Here is a 21,624-nt window from a genome sequence, read left to right on the forward strand (position 1 = left end):
TTTGTATTTCACCTGATTCTTCAGCATACTGCATATTTTTTTTTAAGCACAGCAAACTACGCCATCTATTAAGCAGAAAACAGAGGTTGCCAAACTGCAGACTGAGCGAAATACACATGACCTGATTTAAGATGAATTGATAGGTGTCACTGATCTCTATTATACATAGAACACAGGAATTCTATATGATGTATTATTTATCCGTAGCCAATGCCATTTTGTTCCATTAATAAACCTGTATATCAGAGATATACAGTACTGAAGATTCGTTTGGGGGAGTACAAAACGACATGGTATTTGCCTACCATTACTCAATTATTTTCCTCATTTTTCCCCTGCATCTTTGCATGAATTATTAAGACCCAGGCTGTTTATTTAAGCATCTAATTTTAGTGCACGTGTCCAGCCGAATCCTGTCTTCTCCTCTAATGAAAGGAAAATAGTGAGAGAATTTCTAATCGCGGCCTCAAATTTTAGAATTGCAATGCACAACACAAGTTGTAAAGGTCACTCTGCTCTTGAACCACGTGGCAGAGACATTTGATGAGCCTAAAAGTCCATTTTGGTTACGCATCACATCATGCCAACAAATTAAAGTAGAGCTGCTTGGTTAAGTCAAGCACAATTTGCATGCACTTACAGAGAAATAGATTAAAGGAGGAAAGATTCAACGCAAGTAGCCCAAAAGGAAATATCTTATCCAAAATGAAGGGAGCCGCTGGGTGATCACTGCCAGGAAAGGCAGCAAGTGACCATCATTAACAGCACAATGTTTAACACTGCCTACCCCAGTTACCAGGCTTGGACATCTCTGATTTTCCTGTCTGGTGATGCATATTCATTTATAAATCAAATCATGCTTCAACTCCATAGAATGATTTGAAAGGGCTTACTAAGATACTGAACAGAATGATCTTATTTGTAAGAATTTACTTTGCTTTTCCAAATGTGGACTGAAGGCTAACATTCTGCTGTGGATTAAAAGTGATTTAACATGATACAGAGACATTTAGTATGGGGATTTTCTTGGTTTGGGGGGTTTCTTCATTAAAGACTGCCTCAAAGACAGGTCTCTCTCCTCTCTGATCCTATGAGGAGGAAGTTTATGTTGATTCTGTACACTGCTGGAATCTTCAGAATGAGATTTTTCAAAAGGCTTCATCAGGAAAAAAAAAAAAAAAAACACTAAAATCTTTCAAAAGATAATACAACTGCAGAATGGAAAGCCATACTGTGACTCCCACAAGCAATTTTCTTGAAGGCTGTTAATCTGTCCCAAACATCTATACCATCTCTTCTACCTTGACCCTTGTCCCCTTTCTCCAAGCTCCCACAAGCCCAGAGATGGAGAGAGGGGCGTGACATATCAGGTACCTAGGAACCAGATGCCCTTCCAGAGTCTGTGTCACCACGCACTTGGGGGCTGACCTTGGTGCTGGGGAACTCTGGCCTTGTGAAATTCCCAACAGGACAAACATCAATGACAGCTCAGCCAACTGTCCTGCCAGGCTGGAGCAGCATGAAGAGAGAGAGGTGGAGTGGAGGGACAACTTCAAAATTAAGGGAAGGACATCAAAGAACTTCCGGTGGAAAAGGGCGGCATGAATTCATCTACTCATTTTCTCTCCTCCTCAAAACCCCAGGAAAAATGGCAGTAAAGGAATTAAAGAGGCATGAATTCATGGGGACAGAGTATAGGGAAACAGAGAATGACAAGAGAGACATGTCAGTCAGATTTGGAAAGATGGAAAGTGGATGGATACATGGTTTCCCCTTTTTTCCCATCTGCTGAGGACTGGATGGTGGTGAGAAGTCCACTTGGAGCCAATTCAAACTCCAGGACATGGAGAGTTTAAGGACCAGCAGACCCAGGTACTTCTAAAGTCAGGGAAGCAGAAATGAAGTCAGGGCAATGCTAAGGATTTCCTCCCTCACCTTCTCTTGCAAGAAAAGGAAAGTCCCCTCAAACCTGGGTTGAAGAGCTGGAAGAGAAGGCTGCACAGCAGCTTGGAGGTGAGATGAGTCCTTCTCATGCAGGATCTGCATCCTGACAGGGCTCTCCCCTCTGTTCTCCACTCAGCTCCTGGTCCTGGCTATTTGGTTTACACTCACCTCCCTCCCCAGCTAGAGAGTCACTGTTTCCTTCATTTAAAAAAAAAAAAAAAAAAAAGACTAGTCTGTCCAAAAGAAAGAAAAAAAAATTCTCAGATACTGACATCCTGGGGTTCTTCAATGATACAGGCAAGACATCAGTCAGGGCCCCACTGAGAGGCCTACCACTCAACAAGATCCATGCCAAACTCAAGTATAGAATGAACAAGGGAAAAGCAGTTCTGTGGAAATGAAGCCTGGGTAGCATACAAGAAAAAATGTCAAAACACCAAAATATAACACTCATGAATACAATGCATAAACAGGAACATGCCAAGAATAAAAAATAGCTTTGGGGAATTAAAAGATAAAATGCAACAACTGAAAATTCAAAAGATAGTTTGGAAGCTTACAGTGAGAACTCTTCCAGAAAACAGAACAAAGAAAGAAGAGATGGATAATGGAGGGGAAAATATTAAGAATTAAAGAGAAAACATCCAAATTATAGGAGTTCTAGAAAACAACAATAACAAAAATTAGAGGAGGGAAATAACATAAGAAATTATTCAAGAAAATTTTCCAAAACCCGCTTCAAGAACTGTCAGTTTCCCAGATTGGGTGTCCACTGTGACAGAGGATTGGACACAAAAAGACTGAGTGCAAACTACCTACTGGACTGAGAGTCCTGGACACACAAGGCTGGGTACACACTGTCCACTGTGTTTCCTGGCTACCATGAACAGATTTCCTCTGCCTCACTTTTCCTACCATGATGACCCCACCACAACCACCACAGGGCCAAGCAACCATGGACTGAAACCACAAAACAAAATTAACTTTTCTCCTTTTAAATTATCTCAGGTATTTTGTCACAGCAATGGAAAAGACAAAGACACAGCCCTTCCTGTCTACTAAGTGCTTTACTAAATTAAATCAATGAGGCAATTTTTATTTCTAAGGTCTTACTTCTTTGCAGTGTAGGTTTTAGGGTCTCTTATATGTCTAACCAGCCCTTCCCAATGGGTTAAAACCATTCTTGACTCAAGACAGCAGAGGTTCCCCCAGATTCACCTCTACACCTCCCTCTCACCCAAAGGAGATTTCTTCCCCTCTCCTGGCTCCTCTTACCTTCTCTCACCTGGATTCCTACTGATGCCCTGGTTTTCAGTTTCCCTCCTCTGAAGGTAACCCCTCCACATGACAGCTCTAGAGATCATTCTAAAATGCCAATGTGATAATGACCCTTTCCCTTGCTTGAAACACTTTAATGGCTCTCCCAATCATCCAGCAGGATAAAATTCAACTTCCATAAATTCAACATCATGTAAGTTCCAGTCCCACCTACCTGCAGCTGAGACCACTTAAAGATGCTGCACACCCCCATGACTCTGCAAATGCTATATCCTCAGCCTGGCCCTCCCCACCCCACCCCATCTATTCCCATCAACCCTGCCAAGTTCTCACACATCCTTCTAGATCCCACACAAGTACGTCCTGCTCTGTGAAACTCACCACCCACCCGGTTCTCTCTCCTCCATCGATGCCATCCACGCCATCCTTCCTGCCATCCTTCCTCCCTCACAGCACTTATCTTAGGTTCCATGGCCTCTCAACGCAGGAAGGAGTCCCATGCTGGAGGATGAGCTCATCTCTCTGTCCCAGCACTGAGACAGGGTCTGTCCTTGGTAGATAATAAATATTTGGTGAAGGCTTGCTGAGTTCTCTTCCAGGACCATTTCTGAATAGTTTTGTGGGAAGAGATACTCAGTAGTTATTTACCAAAATGAACCAAAACTTTTTCACACTCTGTGGGAAGCTTCCATTGAGTTCGACTGCTCCACATCTATTCACCATTACTTTGATGTTGGCACTAGAATGGTGATTGATTTTCTTTGAGAACAACACTTTTTTTTTTTTTTTTTTTTTTTGGTCTCAGCCAGTAGTGTAACACAAACAGCTCTTACTAGTTCATGGGAGCCCGTTGTTAAACTATCAGGAACACCTTTAGACATTGGGCAGATAGTTTGAAATCAGCCACGATGAGAAGAACATTGACTCATAGAAACTGGCAAATACCAAAATGGCCTGTCCCACACCTGAAGCAGGTTGTCAAATATTTACCGCTCACCCATAGTCTTTTTTTTTTTTAATTTTTTATTGTTGGTTGTTCAAAACATTACAAATTTCTTGACATATCATATTCCACACTTTGATTCAAGTGGGTTATGAACTCCCACCTTCACCCCATACACAGATTGCAGAATCACATCAGTTACACATCCATTGATTTACATATTGCCATACTAGTGTCTGTTGTGCTCCGCTGCCTTTCCCATCCTCCCCCCTCCCCCCTCCCCACCTCTCCCCTCCCCTCCCCTCCTCTCTCTCTACCCCCTCCACTGTATAACCCTGAGGGTCTCCTACACCCATAGTCTTAATCCATGTGGTTTGACAGGGACTGACCTCACCCACAGCCCACCGAGTGGGCACCTAGCTCAAGCCTGCCACTCACTGCAGTCCTCGCCCTGCCAGACCACCAAGACTGGTTCATCAGCACCCTGTTACTTCCCAACGAGAAGCTCTCCATACTACCTCAGAAACTACTAAAGAGAGAGGCTCATTGCACTGAAATGACTCTCTCTAAGGATGACAAGTAATCCCAGAACTGCAGGGGTTTCTCAGATGGAGAAAACCTACCTGAGAATGAGGTCACCTGGAGGAGAGGGAGAAGGCAGGCAGCAGCTAGACCAAGGCCCCCGCAGTCAGCTGGATCTCATTTCTGGCCCTTCCAATGATCTGAGGCTCCTTTTTCACTTTGGTCAATTTGTGCTGAGGTTTCATCACTTGCATTGAAACATATCCTGCCCGGTTTGTAGCCAACCATAATTCCCAGCATGTAGGTGAAATCTCTTTGGATGGTTATCTTGCTCAAATCAATGGCCTTTCCAGGGAACTGGCTCTGACATGGGCTGGTCCCCCAGCCGCTGTTTACACTCCTTGACCCTCTCCTCCTGGCCACAGGTGAATCTCTTCCTCCCCTAGGTTTGCAAGTTTCACATGGGTTATATTGTGAATGACATAATCATGGAGTTAAGCAGTCTTATTGAAAGCACTTGAGAAGGGCTATGTCCCTGGCTACGTCCCTGGTCCAAGTGACATCTTTGCCGATGGTTGCTCCTCTGATTTTACAAGAAACTCCAATAAATTCATTATCTGACCTAAGCTATTCAGTTCTACTTTCTGCTCATGTACTAAAAGAATCATAAATCTGCCTCTCTCCTAGGGTAGCACATGAGCTGGCGGGATGCAAAGCAGTCTTAGATAACAAAGATGACTCTTCGGATATGTGTGTGTGTTAGTGCATATTCAGAAAAGCCATAACTAGCACATTAAAGGGATTCCATGGACATACTACTTAAGATGAAGCGACGGCAGGTACTTTTTTAATCTGTTGATTTCAAGAAAAACATCCAATACATGTGCCCACTCAGTTTTTGACTACAACAGCAGAACCCAGCTCAGGTTAACTTAGCAGAAATGGAACTTATCACCAAGAAATCAGGAGGCACCCAAACTTCAGGGAAATTCCAGAGGACAAGGTGAGAAAAAATGAACAGAAACCAAGGTCAGCAGAACCAGTTCAAGGTCACTTCTGAAGAACCGTTGATTAGGACACTTCCTCCTACAAGTACAATGGCTACTGCTGGGTATTGAGCTTCACCTCCGTCAGGCGCACAGTGCTGTCTCCAACGCCTTTGCCATAAACACCTTCCAAATGCAGAACCTCTGTGTCCCTCCAAGAGCAGGAGTAGGCCCTGACAGAGCAAGTCAAGATGCAGGTCCACCCCACAGAGCAGGGAGGGGGCTCTCACACTCCACAGCCCTTGGGAATCCCCTGGGGAGTTTTAATCACACTGGTACTCGGTGCGACTCCAAAAGTGCAGATTGCATTTCTGGAGAATACGTCCCCTGGGTGTCCTGTGAAAGCTCCCCAGGATGCTCCATGCAGGCTTGAGAACCACGGGACCAGCTCCTCCAGCTTCCAGAGTGGACAACTTAACCGTGCAAGGAAAGTTGGTCTTATCTGAATTCCACAATTGGCTTCCTGGCTCCCTTCCTTATATGTCTAGTGCTAATGCTGTTTTCAGCTCTTTCAATTATGCGATTTCCTTATCTTTATACTATTGAGAATACCTTACAAGATTTCTTCAACGGCAACTAAATTTATCTGCCTGTCATTTTGTTTTCATTATCCGTGATAGCAATCTCTCGCATAGCTTATGAGAACACATCAAGAGATTGGTTTTAAACAAACAAACACAACTCCACCGAGTCAACTTTCTTGCCGAGGTACCCTGAGTGCCTGCTGCTTTGGTGGCTCACACACAATCTGTGTCCAACTGCGGTGCTCATTCTGGCCGGCAACGACTCTTCTCTGTGCCTGCACCTGGGCGCTCTTATCCCCTGTTTCCTCCTTATCTCCGCAATCCGGGAGGCTGTGGCCCCAGTTTTGCTCCAATGAAAACGATAATTCTAAAAGCTCCCTGAGAAATGTAGATGCATGGTCATCGTCAGAATGTTCTCATTTTGAATGCGTATAGGCATCTGCTCATCGTGGTTGACAGTTGATGGCTTTTAGCTGTAGCATGTCTGTAAATAAACAAATAACAAGAATCTGCGCATCCCATCTCCTCTCTGCTTTGAGCTCATCCACAAAGGTCTGGATCCAGGGGGTTCATGACGGCGGCCAACCTAGTGCCTTTGTCATTATTACTGTGGGAAGAAAGCACTCACAACAGCAGATCTACCCTCTCCACGGTGCTCACTCTCTGTACTACATCGCACAACAGATCACTAGGACTTTTTCATCTTGCTTAACTGAAACTTTACACCAGTTCAACAGCAGCTGCTGTTCCGGTACTCGGGCAACCACTATGCTGCTCTCTGCTTCCTGAATTTGACTCTTTTAAGAATTAGGCAGAGCCAGGCACAGTGGCACACAGCTGTAATCCCAGCGCCTCAGGAGGCTGTGGCAGGAAGATCACAAGTTCAAAGCCAGCCTCAGCAAAAGCGAGGCGCTAAGCAACTCAATGAGACCCTGTCTCTAAAAAAATACAAAATAAGGCTGGGGATGTGGCTCAGTGGTCAAATGCCCCCGAGTTCAATATCTGGTACCCAATTAAAAAAAAAGGATTATGTGGTATTTGTCTTTCTGTGCATCTGACTTATATCACTTAGCATAAAAGCCTCGGGTTTCAACCTTGTTGTATGTGGTCCTCCTCGTCAAGGCCAATTCATATTCTATTGTATGTATCGACCACATTTTCCTTATCCATTTATATATCAATAGAAAGTCAGGCTTTTCCACAGCTTGGATGCTGTGACTGAGGCTACCACAGAGACAGGAGTGCAAGTATTTCTTCGAGAGTCTGATTCCAGTTCTCTTGGATAAATACGTAGTGGGATTGCCTGATCGTATGGCTGTTCTATCTTTCATTTTTTGAGGACGCACCATGCAGCTTTTCACAGCAGTTGCTCCATTTGACAATCCTGCCAACAGTGTGCAAGGGTCCTACTCTCTCCGTGACCACACCAACACTTGTTACTTTTGGGTTCTCGATCAGGGCCAGCCTACTAGGTGTGAGAGACGCTATCGCCATGTGGTTTTGGGTTTGCATTTCTCTGATGACTCTCCAGTGCCCTTTTGAACCACAGCTGTGGCTCCCAGTGATCAGCCATCTACCGACCTGGATATGAGGGGCACGTACGTGCTCCTACTTACAGGCTGACACCACCTGCTCAGAGTCTAGGGTTCAATGGCGCAGTCGGCCGCCTTCTCTGCTGTTCCTCTAACCCAGGGTTTCGCTTCCGAGGGCACTGCTCCAAGTTCGAGGGAAGTGCTCTTCTGTTGCGGGGACTATCCTGGACATTGGAGGACATTTAGCAGCACCCCCAGCCTCTGCCCACCAGCAGTACACACAGCGGTTGTGACAATCAAAAATGTCTCTTGATGTTGGTCAGCTTCCCCGGGGAAGAGAGACCTGCTCAGATTCTAGCTGGTCACATATGAGAATCACCCAGAGACCTCACTCTCCTGGACATCAGCCCGACCAGGAGACTCAGCATCTCTGGGCACAAAGCCCCAGCACCCTCCTTGTGAAAGTGGTCCAGGGATTCCCAGGGGAAGCCAGAGCTGAGAACCTCTGTCCTGAAGCACCCAGCCTAATGCTGCCGTGAAGCTTCTTAAAGTCCCTCTCAAATAGATTTATAACTGGCTCCCCCCTGAGCGACAACTGCATAGAAACAATACCAGCTATAGCATCAAGGGCTATCTTGAGGAGTTTGCAATTTAATGGGGTCACGAGAATGTGAAGGAAATAAAGCATTCTTCATTCATAAGTCCACGTGGAAAATTACCTGGAAAGGGGATCTAAGAGGAATGAGAGAGAATGAATGCTCCCCTGTAGGAGGTCAGCCCATAGGTCGCAAACCGGGAAGCGCAGGGGGAGAATGTGCCCAAGGCTTCTTAGAGGCCAGGAGGGCACTTTCTGTTTTTTGAAGTTCCTGGTATATTCTTAAATGTTACAAAATATTTATTATGCTTTTGGCATTTACTTTAAAAAAAAAATCTGTATTATAATTCGCACACCACAAAGTACACCATTTTGAATTCTTTAGGACAGTGACTTTTAGTATATTCATAGTAACAGACTATCCTCAGTATCTACTTCCAGAATGTTTTCATCACCCCAAAAAACAACCCCTGTGCCCATGAGCAATCACCTCCCCTGATTCCCTGGAACCTCCCAGCCCTGGACACCTCTAATCCCTTAGTGTCTGTGGACACGCCTATCCTGGACACTCCATATAAATGGCCTTTTGTGTCTCACTATCTGGACAGTGAAAGCAAAATAAAAGGGAAATCAGAGCGTTCCTCTCAAGAGCCAACGAAATATAGTTCCTGAGATATGGGCTTTGGCAACCGACGAACGAAGATCAAATCTTATTTCCTCTACCCTCTAGCTCTCTGGTCCCAGGCAGAACCACTGTCAGACAACCCAAAAGCATGGCAGTAGCCTCCTCCCCTACCTGGCTCATCCCAGGGCCCAGTGGGCATTGCCTGGGTCTCCAATTCTACCAAGAAGAAAGAACAGGAAGTCTGGGGTGGCTCGAGGGAAGTTACATCTTTTCTGTGACTAGAAAGAGAGACGCTCAAAAAAAAAACACTCTGCCACTTGTCCCCACCCCTCCCTTCCCTTGAAGGTTGTGTGAGAGCAAGAAGCTTGGACCACGTGGTGCTGTATTGTGACCATGCAGAAGAGGCCAAGAGGGTCCCAGGAATCCGGTCCAAATTCTGATACTGTTAAGCTACTGAACCAGTAACTGGCTCCTCACCGACTGGCAGACAAAACAGATACGCCCCTGTGTGTCTAGGCTGAGATTCCTCGGTTTTTGTTCCTTGAAGCCTAACAGATCCCTGACTGAGACAGATTGTTATTTTGTTGCTATCATTAGTTCACACACTGGTCTGTGGGCTCCCTCATCTATGGGCCAAGCGCCCCTTTCCACCTGCTGGGCATAGAGAACAGTTTCCTGGTGGTAGGAATCTTTCTTTCCTTTGGGAACAAGCTCATAGTGGTCATCTGTTAGCCAAGGCATCAGGCCTATACACTATCTGCTATGGCTTGGCTGTGGTTGGTCAAGAGTTCATGTTGGAAGCTTGCTCCCTAATATTCTGGTGTTAACAGGTGGTCATACCTTTCAGAGGTGAGCTTAGAGCAAGGTAATTAGGTCATCAGAGACACTGCCTCCAGAAGAGGTTAAAGCTGCTCTCATAGAATGAGTTAGTTCCATGAGAATAGGTTGTTATAAAAGAGAAACCCTGACCCCTGAGGCTCTCTAGTTTTCTGTCTCATGTGTGATCCTTCTGCAAGCTAGGACATGGTAATATTGCTGGCTTGAATACCTCACCAGACACTAAATTAATGGAGCTGCCTGATCTTGAACCTTCCAGTAATAATGATGAACTAAATAACCTCTTTTCTTTACAAAAGCCTCAAGTATTTTGTTATAGCAACTGAAACTAAACTAATACACCATCCTATACCAATCAGAAACCACTCCCTAGAATTTGAATATTGAAAAGGCAAATTATTGGAGTTCATTTCGTTAAGTGGGCTGTGTTCCCATATTCAACCATGAGTGAATTCAATGGTTTATTGCAAAAATATATTTATTGAGTACTTAGTATATGCTGTATTGAGAACATGAGATTAAAGAAAACAGGAAATCCAGGAACTTACGTTCTAGAGAGGGAATCAGATAATACGTACATTTGTATCTATATAACGTCAGTGGGCAACGAGGGCTCTGGGGAGAGGGTTGGATGTCAACAGGAATGGAAAAACTTCTGTTTCAGAAGATAGTCAAAGAAGGATCAACAGAAAATGATGTTTGGGCAAAGAAGCTCTGGTGTGTGTTCCAGGCAGCAGGCAGAGCAAGTGCAAAGGCCGCCAGGCAGCAAACTGCTTGGTGAGTCTGAGGAACATCGACTAGGAAGTCAGCAGAAGATGGGGGTGGGGCAAGATGGTTGGTAAGACAGTGGAGAAAGCAGCATGAGCCAGATGGAGTCAGAGAAAGTTGGTTACTAAGAGATGAGGACAGCTCGGAGCCAGTGGCCTCATCTGGCTTAGCTTCTGCCAGGATCCCGCTGGCCACTGGGCACAGCAAGATTGTCAGCGGGGAGGGAGACCAGTGAGGAGGTGATCGGGACATTTTGGGAAAGCAGTGGCGCTGTCCGGAGCCAGGGTTAAAACTGTGGGGTGAAAGGAAGTGGACAGCTTCCAGATATCTTTAGAGGTAGACAGAGCTGACCACATTTTCTGAAGAACTGAACGTGGACGATGTGAGAGATGGAAGAGAAGGATTATTCCAGTATGTTGTCCTGAGGGCCTGGGGGAAGATAGGTGCCATTCGCCAAAGTGGAGAACCAGAAGCAGACATCAGAAACAAAGATGGCGCCCATTCCCATGGGTGCCGCCTGGTAGCACTCTGGGGCTGCCTCGGAGAAGTGTGGACCCTCAGCTTTCCCAATGATTCCGAGTTCCCAGTGGCTTCCAGTGCAGTGTTTGATTCGGTTAGCCAGAGTTAGTTTCTGTGGTTTGCAACCAGAGCCCCTGAACTGATAAACAAGATGGAGTCACTCTTACGTGTTGGCACAGGACACCAAACACCCTCCTTACCATGGGGAACTGTGTTCTCAGAAGCCACCCACAGATTCCCAGGTGAACCTTCGGACGCCACCCACTTCTCTGCTGGAGGCTGACTCTTCCTCGCATGGCGTCTCCCCTCAGAGAGACAGCTTCTGCCAGTACAAGGTGGGGAAGTGTCAAATACTATTAAAACTTGATTGCTAATTCAAATGCGATTGTGCTTGATGGGCCTGTCATGTAAAAGTGCACAATGTAGCTTAATAACATTGATAGAACTCCCCTTGAAGATATTTTTGTCACGGAAGCACTGAATAAAACTGTCTCCATCAGCTTCTTCTGCCTCTTCCATATTTTGCTAGTGACACGTTTTCACGAACTAGTCCAGGGCCCAGCAAAGCATGTTTTGCAGAGGAGGTTGGGGGGAGAGGAGGAGAAGAGGAGGCGTGTGCAGGCTTCCCTTTTTATTTTGTGTAATTAGCCGGACCCCTTCTAACTGCCTAATGACGCGGCTCATGTGGGTCACTGGAAAACCAAATCAAAGCCGTTTTGCATCCAAGTCATTGGTGATCAAATAAATAATCCACAGAGGTTACCGTAACTGACTCAAAAAGAGCTAATTATAAATACTGAGTCCAAAAATTAATCTGTTCAAGGAAATGTTTCTTTTTTTCTCATCCAAGTCCAACAAGTGCTTTTGGCAGGGAACCCAAGAGAACTGCAGATTCACGTTCACCAACAAGATGGTGGCTCGGGGCTGGGAAGGTAGCTGGTCTAGAGTGCGTGTAGAATGGTAGAGTGCTTGTGTGGCCAGGCAGGCGTCTGTGGGGCCCTGAGTTCAATCCCAGCACACACACACACACACACACACACACACACACACACACACAGAACCCACAAAGAAGAAGAAGAACAGGTATCTGTTACCTGTTCAAGAAGGAGGTATGCTGGGCAGAGAGTGTCCAGTGCCAATACTCCACTATGACATAGTGGAGTTTGACTTGTGTTATGGACACCACCAGCATAGCCAGAAGTGGGAAAGGGATTTCTCAGCAATAATCCTGAGCAGCCCTGGAGGTATGCTGACCCGAGTCCAGAGCTCAGTGATTTGAGGAAATGACAGACCCCTGCAGCTCAGGACCCACGTCTGTAAAACAGATACTCTACATACTGTGAGGGGTGATACTCTTTTGAGTGGAAGTGACAGAAAATCCAAATCAAACTGCGACTTTAAGAGGGAAAAGGAAATTAATTGACTCAAATATTTGAAAATACTGAAGACAGAGCTGGCTTCTAGTACATCCAGATTCAGGAGCTTAAACTTTCTGATCCTTAACTCGGCCCCCTCCCACACCGGCTTCACTGCCAGGCTGCTCAGGACAATGGGTGCTGCTCCTAGATTACCAATTTTGTATTGAAATATGCAACGTCCGTCTCCTCCCCAGTCACTCAAACATTGGCCTGAATGGTGTCTCATGGCCATCCCTAAACCCAGCCTGGCTCAGTGATGCTGTGGTTGACACATGCCAGGGATGGAGCCCATCCTGAAGGAGCCAGAGCTTCTCCAACCACAGGGGACAGATTTGGGGAAGAAGAAGTCCCCAGGGAAATGGTATCTGTTACCTGTTCAAGAAGGAGGCATGCTAGGCAGAGAGTGTCCAGTGCCAATACTCACTGTGTTCAGACTGTTAGGGAAATTCAGTAAGACAATACTGGCCTGACACTTTTTAACAGGCATTGGGGTTAAAAGGTTTTGGAACTAGATAGGAGAGATGGTTACACAATGTTGTGAATGTACTAAATGTCGCTCAACTATTCATTTTAAAATGATTAATTTTATTTTATAGGAACTTTGCCTCACTTTTTAAACAAAGACTGCTTTGGGCTGCAAATAACAGCCCTATCCATGTGGTTTTAAAATAAACATTTTATTTGCTTATGCAACAGAAAGTCTGGAGGTTGGCAGGCCAGAGCTGGTCAATGAAGCTACCTGGGACCCAGGACTTTCCTCCTTTCTGCTCCACCATCCTCAGCCGGAGGCATGGATCCCCACAGTCACAAGATGGCTGCATCTCCTCCAAACCTCACACCTATATTCCAGATAGGAAAATGAAAAAGGTAAGGGTACAGTGAGGCAGGGGAGGAGGAAGGGATTGCACATGTATCAGAAAAGCAGAAATTTTCATAGAAAGCCCAGCTTCAGTCCTACTGACCAAAACTGTGCCAGATGGCCAGCCCTGGTGGCAAGGGAGAAGGGGACACATTGCATGCTTGGAAAAAAAGAATCGAACTCTGCTAGTAAGGAAGAAAGGAGAACGGACACCAAGTGGACAGCCAGCGTCGCCTTCTACGTGCCTGGAACAAGGTAGGACTTCAAAGAAGGAGTGGAGGGAGAAGCGTCAGATTTTGATACTGAAAGTCTAAAAACAAAAGATACAGTCCTCCTGACGTCGCCTCCTAAATCGCACTGATTTTTCAAGTGTGAGTTTCAATTCGGTTTATTTTTAGTCTTAAATGCGAGTTGATTGAACTGGAGGAATGTGAACCGAAAAAATGAAAAAGACCAGCAATCCTCTTATGCCAATCATTAGCCTCTTCCTTTCCTTATATTTTAGTTTCCTTTTAACTGTACCTGAACTGCATCAGAAACAGTCCCTTACCCTAGAAAAATCCAGAATACAGACATTCCACATTCCAGATTCTAGAATGCGGATTCCAGATTCCCAGATTCTCTGCCTGCAGTTACCCCCAGAGACGAATCATTTAGAATGGCTTTACTGCTCAGTCCTGAATCCTTCCAGGGTGTGCACAGGAAATCAGCACACACTCAAGGTACAGTGGACACACAGACGCGTTTTAGTAAAGAGAGTCTGTGGAGGGGACCGGACAGCTGGCCTCAGCTGCCATCCAGACATGGAAAGGGTATGGTGAATGCAAGAAGAATCTCAGGAATTATTTTCACCCTGGAACCCATCTCTTGATTTCCAGTGTCAAGTTAATTGTAACAGATATGTGCCACATGAGAAAATATCACTAACATAAAGTATAAATTACTTTTAAGATGAACAGAAACTCCATTTTCTAATAGAAATATACTTCTATTAGAAATATATTTTCTAATAGAAATATACTTCAGGGTATTTGTTTTTTTAACTCACAAAAAAATTATTGGTTATTTTTAAATAAAATAATAATTTTTTAATTGAAAATCCCCCTCATAGACCCAATCTGTGGGGAAAACTTGCTCTCTCTAGCATCTATCTCAGAATTATTTTTTTATCTGTTTATACAAACATACACAGCTGTTTTTCCCCCTGCCATGCTGGGCTTCAAACCCAGATCCTTGAACAGGCTAACCAATTGCTCTAGCACTGAGCCACATCCCAGCCCTTTTTATTTTATTTTGAGAGAGGGTCTCCCTAAGTTTCCCAAGCTAGCCTCAGACATGCGATCTTCCTGCCTCCGTCTTCAGTAGAGAGAATTAGAGGCACGCGCCTCTGTTTCTGGGTAACATACACACATTTTTTAAAACAAAAACTAAGTCATATGACAATACGAACAGGAACACTTATTCTGTCTTCCACGTATTTCCCCATGGAAGGACCATAATCCCAGTAACACCCTGCAGAAAAGTGAGGTAATTGGTTGATGCGTGATGTCCACCAGGCCACAGTTCTCAATAGGGGGACCTAGATGTTAAAAGGCTGGTTGTAACTTTCTTCTCTGCCCCAGAGCCCTATGATCTTTGAGACAGCAGTCAATGACGAGTAAAACTTTGGTCTAGGTGGGTTAAGCCAAGTGTACATGGGTACACCTCAAAGCTACATCCTCCAATAAAATTTTCACCAGTAATGAAACTGATGTTTTTATCTCTGTCTGCTTGTGTGGCTATCACTCAGTTAGCTCAGAACTTAGATAAAAAAGAAGAATATTACTTTACTAGGAATTTTACTTTACATCGAACTCTACCATATGCATGTTGGCTAGGAGTTTTTCATATAACAATATTTTGTGGATACCCTTCTACATTGATAGGTAAATGGAATCCTTAATGAGTAAGGTTAAAGATTATGTCACCCACTTGAATGGATACTATAAAAATATGTTGCACATTATACAATAATTTATTTGGTTAACCCACTATGGTGGGCACTTGAGTGCTTTCAGTTTTCACTAAATAAGCAATCGTGGAATGAATATCTTAGCATCTACACTATTATTTCCCTAGAAAATTCGTACAAGTGAAGCTACCGAATCAAGGCATATGGACATGTAAAGAAATAGTACTCATTTCCAGATTTCCTTCCTGAAAGTTTATAACAGTAAAACCTCAAGTGTCTATTTTCCCACACCCTCGCCAGCACTGAGAATTTTCCTTTTGATCTTTTACGTTTAGCTGACTTAAAAATGGCACCCAATTTTTTTTTGCAATTTTGTTATTACTGAGGCTGCATAATTACTCATTTGATTAATATGTTCTTCTATGAATTGCCTGAGGATATTACATTTTATTACTATAGCCAATGTCCACAGAGACATTTGTTCAGTGTCAAATCACATCACAAATGCTTTCCCCAGCCTCTTTTCCTACCCCTCCTCTAATGGACCTGTCCAAAAGTCAGGATTCAGAGTTTCAAGCAACAGAAACCATCTCTGGCTACTTTGAGTGGAAAGGGAATTTAATAAAGAATGTATGTGGTCCTTCCTACATGCAGAAAAAGAACCAAGAATATGGGGAGATCAGCCAAAAGAATGCTGAAAAATATACTGCAGAATGCCCGAGTGGGGTGTTACTACCCCTTCTGAATCCAGACCCTCAAGCTGGCACCCCTGCATCCAGGTGTGGGCCTTAACCCTGCCCCTCAGCCCTGCAGCTGCTAGCTCCAAGCCCCCATGGGGCTCTCACCCTGCTCACTTGCCAGCATGGATTCTTCTGCACGGTGCCTACTTTGTCAACAAGCAAGGATCTCAGGGTCTGGGATGGGAGTCTGTCAGCGGCTGTGCACTAGCTGCAAGGGAAGCTGGGAAGGCCAACCTCTGCCCTCTCTGTGATTCATGGGTTTCACAGGTCCAGGAAAAAAAAATGCAAAACAAAGGGTTTGCGGATCCCAGAGAAAATACTGGACGTCCACCACAGTTCTTGAGGTCTAGATCCACATCTGTATCACACAGGGAGCTTTAGTGTCTGTTCCAAGGCAGGTGATCAGGGTCCCGCCTCACCCCCATCCATCTACTACCTCGCTCGTATTTATGCTCACTCCTCTCTCTCTAGGGCGCTCCTCTTTCTTCCTCCTGTCAGAATGCTGGCCCACACTACACTCCATTAAAAATGATATATAAAATGTATTGCAGAATCTGAAGTTTCAAACTGTCTCCAATAAGACAAAAATCAACTCGTAAGACAAAAATCAACTCGTCCTCTGCATCCCTTGCTACGTTTAGAAGGAGACATTTAGCACATTCTTGGGAGGATGCATTTCTCCAGGATGGAAGACAAACATTCTCTAACAGACAAGGTCCCTCTCCTCCTGGGACCTACAAAGTTAAAAAGAAAAAAGAAAGAGAGAGAGAGAGAAAGAAAAGTTTGCCTAAGGAATGAATCCAAATTTCTTCCAACCATTCCTTCCTACTCTTCCTGCGGGGGTTGATCACCTAGTACTGATGATGAAAATCATGACAGTGTAGCCAAGTGCTTTCATCACTTCTGGGCCTTTTGGCTAAGATCAAGTGATATGTGCATTCAGCTTGGTTGGCTCCCCCTTTGCTACCCTGGATGGTTCCTCCTGGATGATGCTTGGACAGTTGTGCATCCAACTTCAGCTACCACTGCCCTTGAGGTGCAGTGATCTAATTTTTTCATGATAGTGACTGAGATGCCTCTTTAATGAGCAATCAGGACAGGAAGGGGCTTCTGCACTCACCCTCATCCACTGAGTCAATCACACTAGAGACCCCCAAAGTTAGAATGTGTGGACTGGACCCCATAGCTACCAAACATGCACTGGAAAAATATCCCCAAAAGCACATCAAAAATAAAGCGGCCAGCCAGGCATGGTAGCACACTCCTGTAATGCCAGCAACTCAGGAGGCTGAGGCAGGAGGATCCCAAGTTCAAGGTCAGCCTCAGCAACTTAGCACAATATCCTAAGCAACTTAATGATACCCTGTCTCAAAATTTTAAAATAATAATGATAATAAAAAGGACTGGGGATGTGGCTCAGTGGTTGAGTCCCCCTGGGTTCACTCCCCAGTACCAAAAAAAAAAGAAAGAAAGAAATACAGCAGCTGTTGTCTTCAGGACATTGGATTAATGGGTTTTTTTATTTTCTAAATTTTCTACCGTACGTATGCATTCCAGTGTTTTTAAATATCGGTTCGTGTTGTTTCAACCCCCTGCTGCTCCCGTCCTCCCTTCATCACCCCTGATGGAAGGCCGCCCTGCTTCCCAGGCCCCCTCACCCCGCCTTCTCCCTCTCCTCCTCTCCCTCCACCGCTCATTCTCCCGCTCACCCCTGGTCTGGCCTGAGATCAAATGTATCTGTGTCCTCATCTTCTCCCCCTGGTACTGCAGCCCTCTTGTGGACATTGACTCCATTTATTTATTTTTTTAAAGCCATGACTGACACCGTAGCTCACACAAGGTGGAGGAGTCTCAGCCACTGTTCACAGAATTGACTTCTCTCTCTCTCTCTTTTTTTTTTTTCTTTAACCAAAGGTTTATCTTCTCAGAAAAAAAAGGGCGGGGCGGGGGTGGGGAGTGGGTCTGCAATGTTACATCTCTCTAAGAAATCAGCCCGCCTTGGACCTGGCCATGTCCCTGAAGACCTGAGGCCGAGGCTTTTCATGAAATCTGCACACTTTCGCATCTCCTTCCAAGCCCCAGGTGGATTCTGGGGGAGACTTCTGGGACCACCTCCCACATCAGGCTCTACTGAGTGATTCCAGGGTCGAGCAGAGAAAAGACGCGATGTTGAGGGTGGGGTTGCTGACAACATAGGTTAACCTGCCCTGAGGACAAGAGACCCAGCAAGAGGTTCTGCAGCCACATACGGGCAAGCGTACGAGGAGGTGCATCTCCTGCAGAGTTGCTGGAAATATGTAAAAAGTGGATCCAGGCTCAATCTCTGATAAGTAAATGAAAGAACACCCATATAGACCGGAATATTCTCCAACACTTGTAAACAAGGAGACAGCCTGCCTGTAGGAAGATGGAGGGATTGGCAGGACACGCTTTCTAGGAAAAGCCACCAGTGCATCAGCAGAAGGACCACGGGCACAGAAGGCAAAAGCAACAAATGCTGAAGCTTCTTTCTGAACTGCACGCACTCACAGGAAGCGTCTGGAAAATCCACATTTGACTGAACAGTGAATACTTCTGGGGAAGGAAGAGGACTTGCAGGAAGGGCTACACCTCACCTCTAGGTTAAAAATTATGCAATTGAAAGTTTATTGTTTGCATTTTTTGCTTTCGTTTATATATTATCTGTGTAACTATAAAAATTTTTAAAAGGCAGTTCGGGAGGCTGAGGCAAAAGGATCACGAGTTCAAAGCCAGCCTCAGCAACGGCGACGCGCTAAGCAACTCAGTGAGACCCTGTCTCTAAATAAAATACAAAACAGGGCAGGGGATGTGGCTCAGTGGTTGAGTGACCCTGAGTTCAATCCCCGGTACCAAAAAATAAATAAAATAAATCTTTAAAAGGAAGGATAATTTCAGAATAAAGTAAGAATTCCCAAATACTCCTAGAAGAAGCCTTTTGTACAAATGGAAGTCCATTTATTAAATTTTGAACAACTAAATTTTACATGCCTATGATATATATCAATATCATATTAAACTTTAGCTTTAAACTGTAAGAGTTTAAGAAAAATGAAACAGTGGAACCAAATTGGGAAAATCCATTAATTAATGTATTTTTCTTTCCTGACAGTTAGGGAAAAGTCATAATTCATTTTAAAGGTGGCACAGCTTGGTGTGGTTTTAAGAACACTGTCATTTCACGCAACATGATTTGAATTAAATCCTAGGAGGAAGGTAAAGAATCTAGAGCGAGAATCAAAGACAGGAAAAGTCAGCCATGGTTATCATGCAGACAGTAAGAGCTTAAAAGACTGAAATCCTGAAAAACAAATTGAAAGATCATCCTGGAAATTGTTTTAGATAACAATAGTCATTCCAGAAAGCCTGACAGAAGTACGTACCTAGACCACACAACCTCTCTTTGTCTTTTCAGTAAAGATCTGAGCAGACAGTATTAATATTTACAATACATTTTCTTTGAGCAGTAACACATATAGAGAAACAATTGTCAAAAGACCTTTGGGATTACAATAATTTAAACTTATGTCTTTTGCTTCTGTCGTTCCATAATACCACTGGGACTTTATACATATTGAAAGATTCAGGGTCATGTTATACTTCTTAAAGTGGAATTTCACACATATAAGCAGAAAATAAAACAATGTCTTGGAGGAAATTTCATAACATGCTCAACAAGAATTGTATCAGAATTCATAGCCCCATAGTCATTTTTTTATTATTTTTATGAAAAGGAAAAGAATGTTAAATACACAACTAAATAGCGCCCTCTAGTGAGAAATATTATTTATACAAAACACTCAGAATTTGACCTATTTCCAGAAAATACTGCATCTCAGATTTGCTATGGATAAAACAAACGATGCTTAGAATATAGTGCTTGAAATCACAACATTCTTTGTTTAAAGCCCTTACATTTTTTTAATGTTTCTTCTTTTGGACTAGTAAATGCGATGGATTAAAATATCCTTTTCTTCTAGAACACATCAAGGCTTCAGACCACAATTGCTTTTCTTATTAAAATACACTCCTTTGTTTAGAAATCCTGGAACACAAGCATGACCCCAGAGGAATCATAAGATGGGGACACATTTACTCCCGCTTAAATATGTGTCTCTTCTTTGGGATTCTGCACAAATCTGCTGATTTCATCTTGTGACCTGATGCAGACAATGATAACAACCAAATTAAAATCCCTCTTTAGGCAGAATCGAGAGACGCCAATGAAGCCTGCTGCAGCATATTTCAGAAAGCACCCAGGACTGGGATCTTCACATGATCATTAATCACACGCCTCTGCTTGGAAACCAGATAGCACAGCACACAAGCCAAGGGGGAAAGATTTGAAAACCCGGCATGTTTAGAATCAATGTGCATCACAAAGTTCACAACGGGGAGTTCCACCAAAACAACAAGTTTCTCCCAAAAACACAATCATGGAACACTTTAATTAGGAGAGCACTTAGGGCTCACTCGACCTGGTGTCACCTTCCCGATCTTTACCACCCATCTGTCTGGCCATTGATTCAATATTTGTTTTGCACCAGCTGACTTTTATTTTTAAACAGGAAAACCATGGCCATATATCACCAACAGGAACTAACCATAAAAATTTAAAGAAGGAAAAGCAAACGATGTTATTTCAGATACCTTGAGGTTTGTCTTGAGGCCTGCTTTTCTGTTTAAAAGGGGAGATTGAAAGAGCAGAGAGGAGTTTGGGTGTAAGTGTCCGAGCCATGAAAGAGAGGCTGGTGCTGACAGCAGTTCACACCTCCCGGGGCACCGCAAGGACTAAACAAGTTAACACCTAAGAAGCAAGCATCCGCAAGAGTGCAAGTCCCTGTGAGGACTCGCAAGTCCCTGTGTCACCCTTAGACACAGGAAGTGAGAGTCCTGAGCTAGGCACCATGCCTCAAGCCCTGCTCCAAGATGGTCAAGTCCCCTTCTGGGAGGTGAGTTTCAGAAATGACGGGGTGGGATGTCCCGGGCCAACCAGGAACTCATGGCACCCCCACTTCTGGTTGCCCTTCCGATGCTCTCTACCCCCATCCCTGAAGCTCCTCATGGGGTGGTGTGGGGTTCCAGGTCCTGGAGGCCAGCCTGCCAGCCGATGGCGGTCTGCCAGCCACCTAGCACCACCTCGGGTGATTGCAGAAGTGGAGTTAACATGCCGAGGGCAGCTAACGTGCGCTGACCCCCATTCATATTGGACTCAGGGTGACATCAGCGTTCTGGACTGCAACGCCAGGCTGGGCACCAGGCAAGATTCTCACCCACATGTGTGCCCAAGACACTCAACCTCTGGGTTAGAGCACTCGAGGATGGGGCTGCAGTGACATCCTGTACCGTGGGTCCCGGGTATTATCTCCCACTCCCTCCACAGGCTCTGTACCCCCGACAGGGAGTTCTCTGGATGTCCACACTGACCTTCAGCAAGGGCTTTGAAGACTGTTGCTCCCCAAACCAAGGGCCTTTCTAATTGATGTCCTCACCTCCTGTTTCATG

This window comes from Marmota flaviventris, chromosome 2, assembly GCF_047511675.1.
Source record: "Marmota flaviventris isolate mMarFla1 chromosome 2, mMarFla1.hap1, whole genome shotgun sequence".
Classification (NCBI taxonomy): Eukaryota; Metazoa; Chordata; class Mammalia; order Rodentia; family Sciuridae; genus Marmota; species Marmota flaviventris.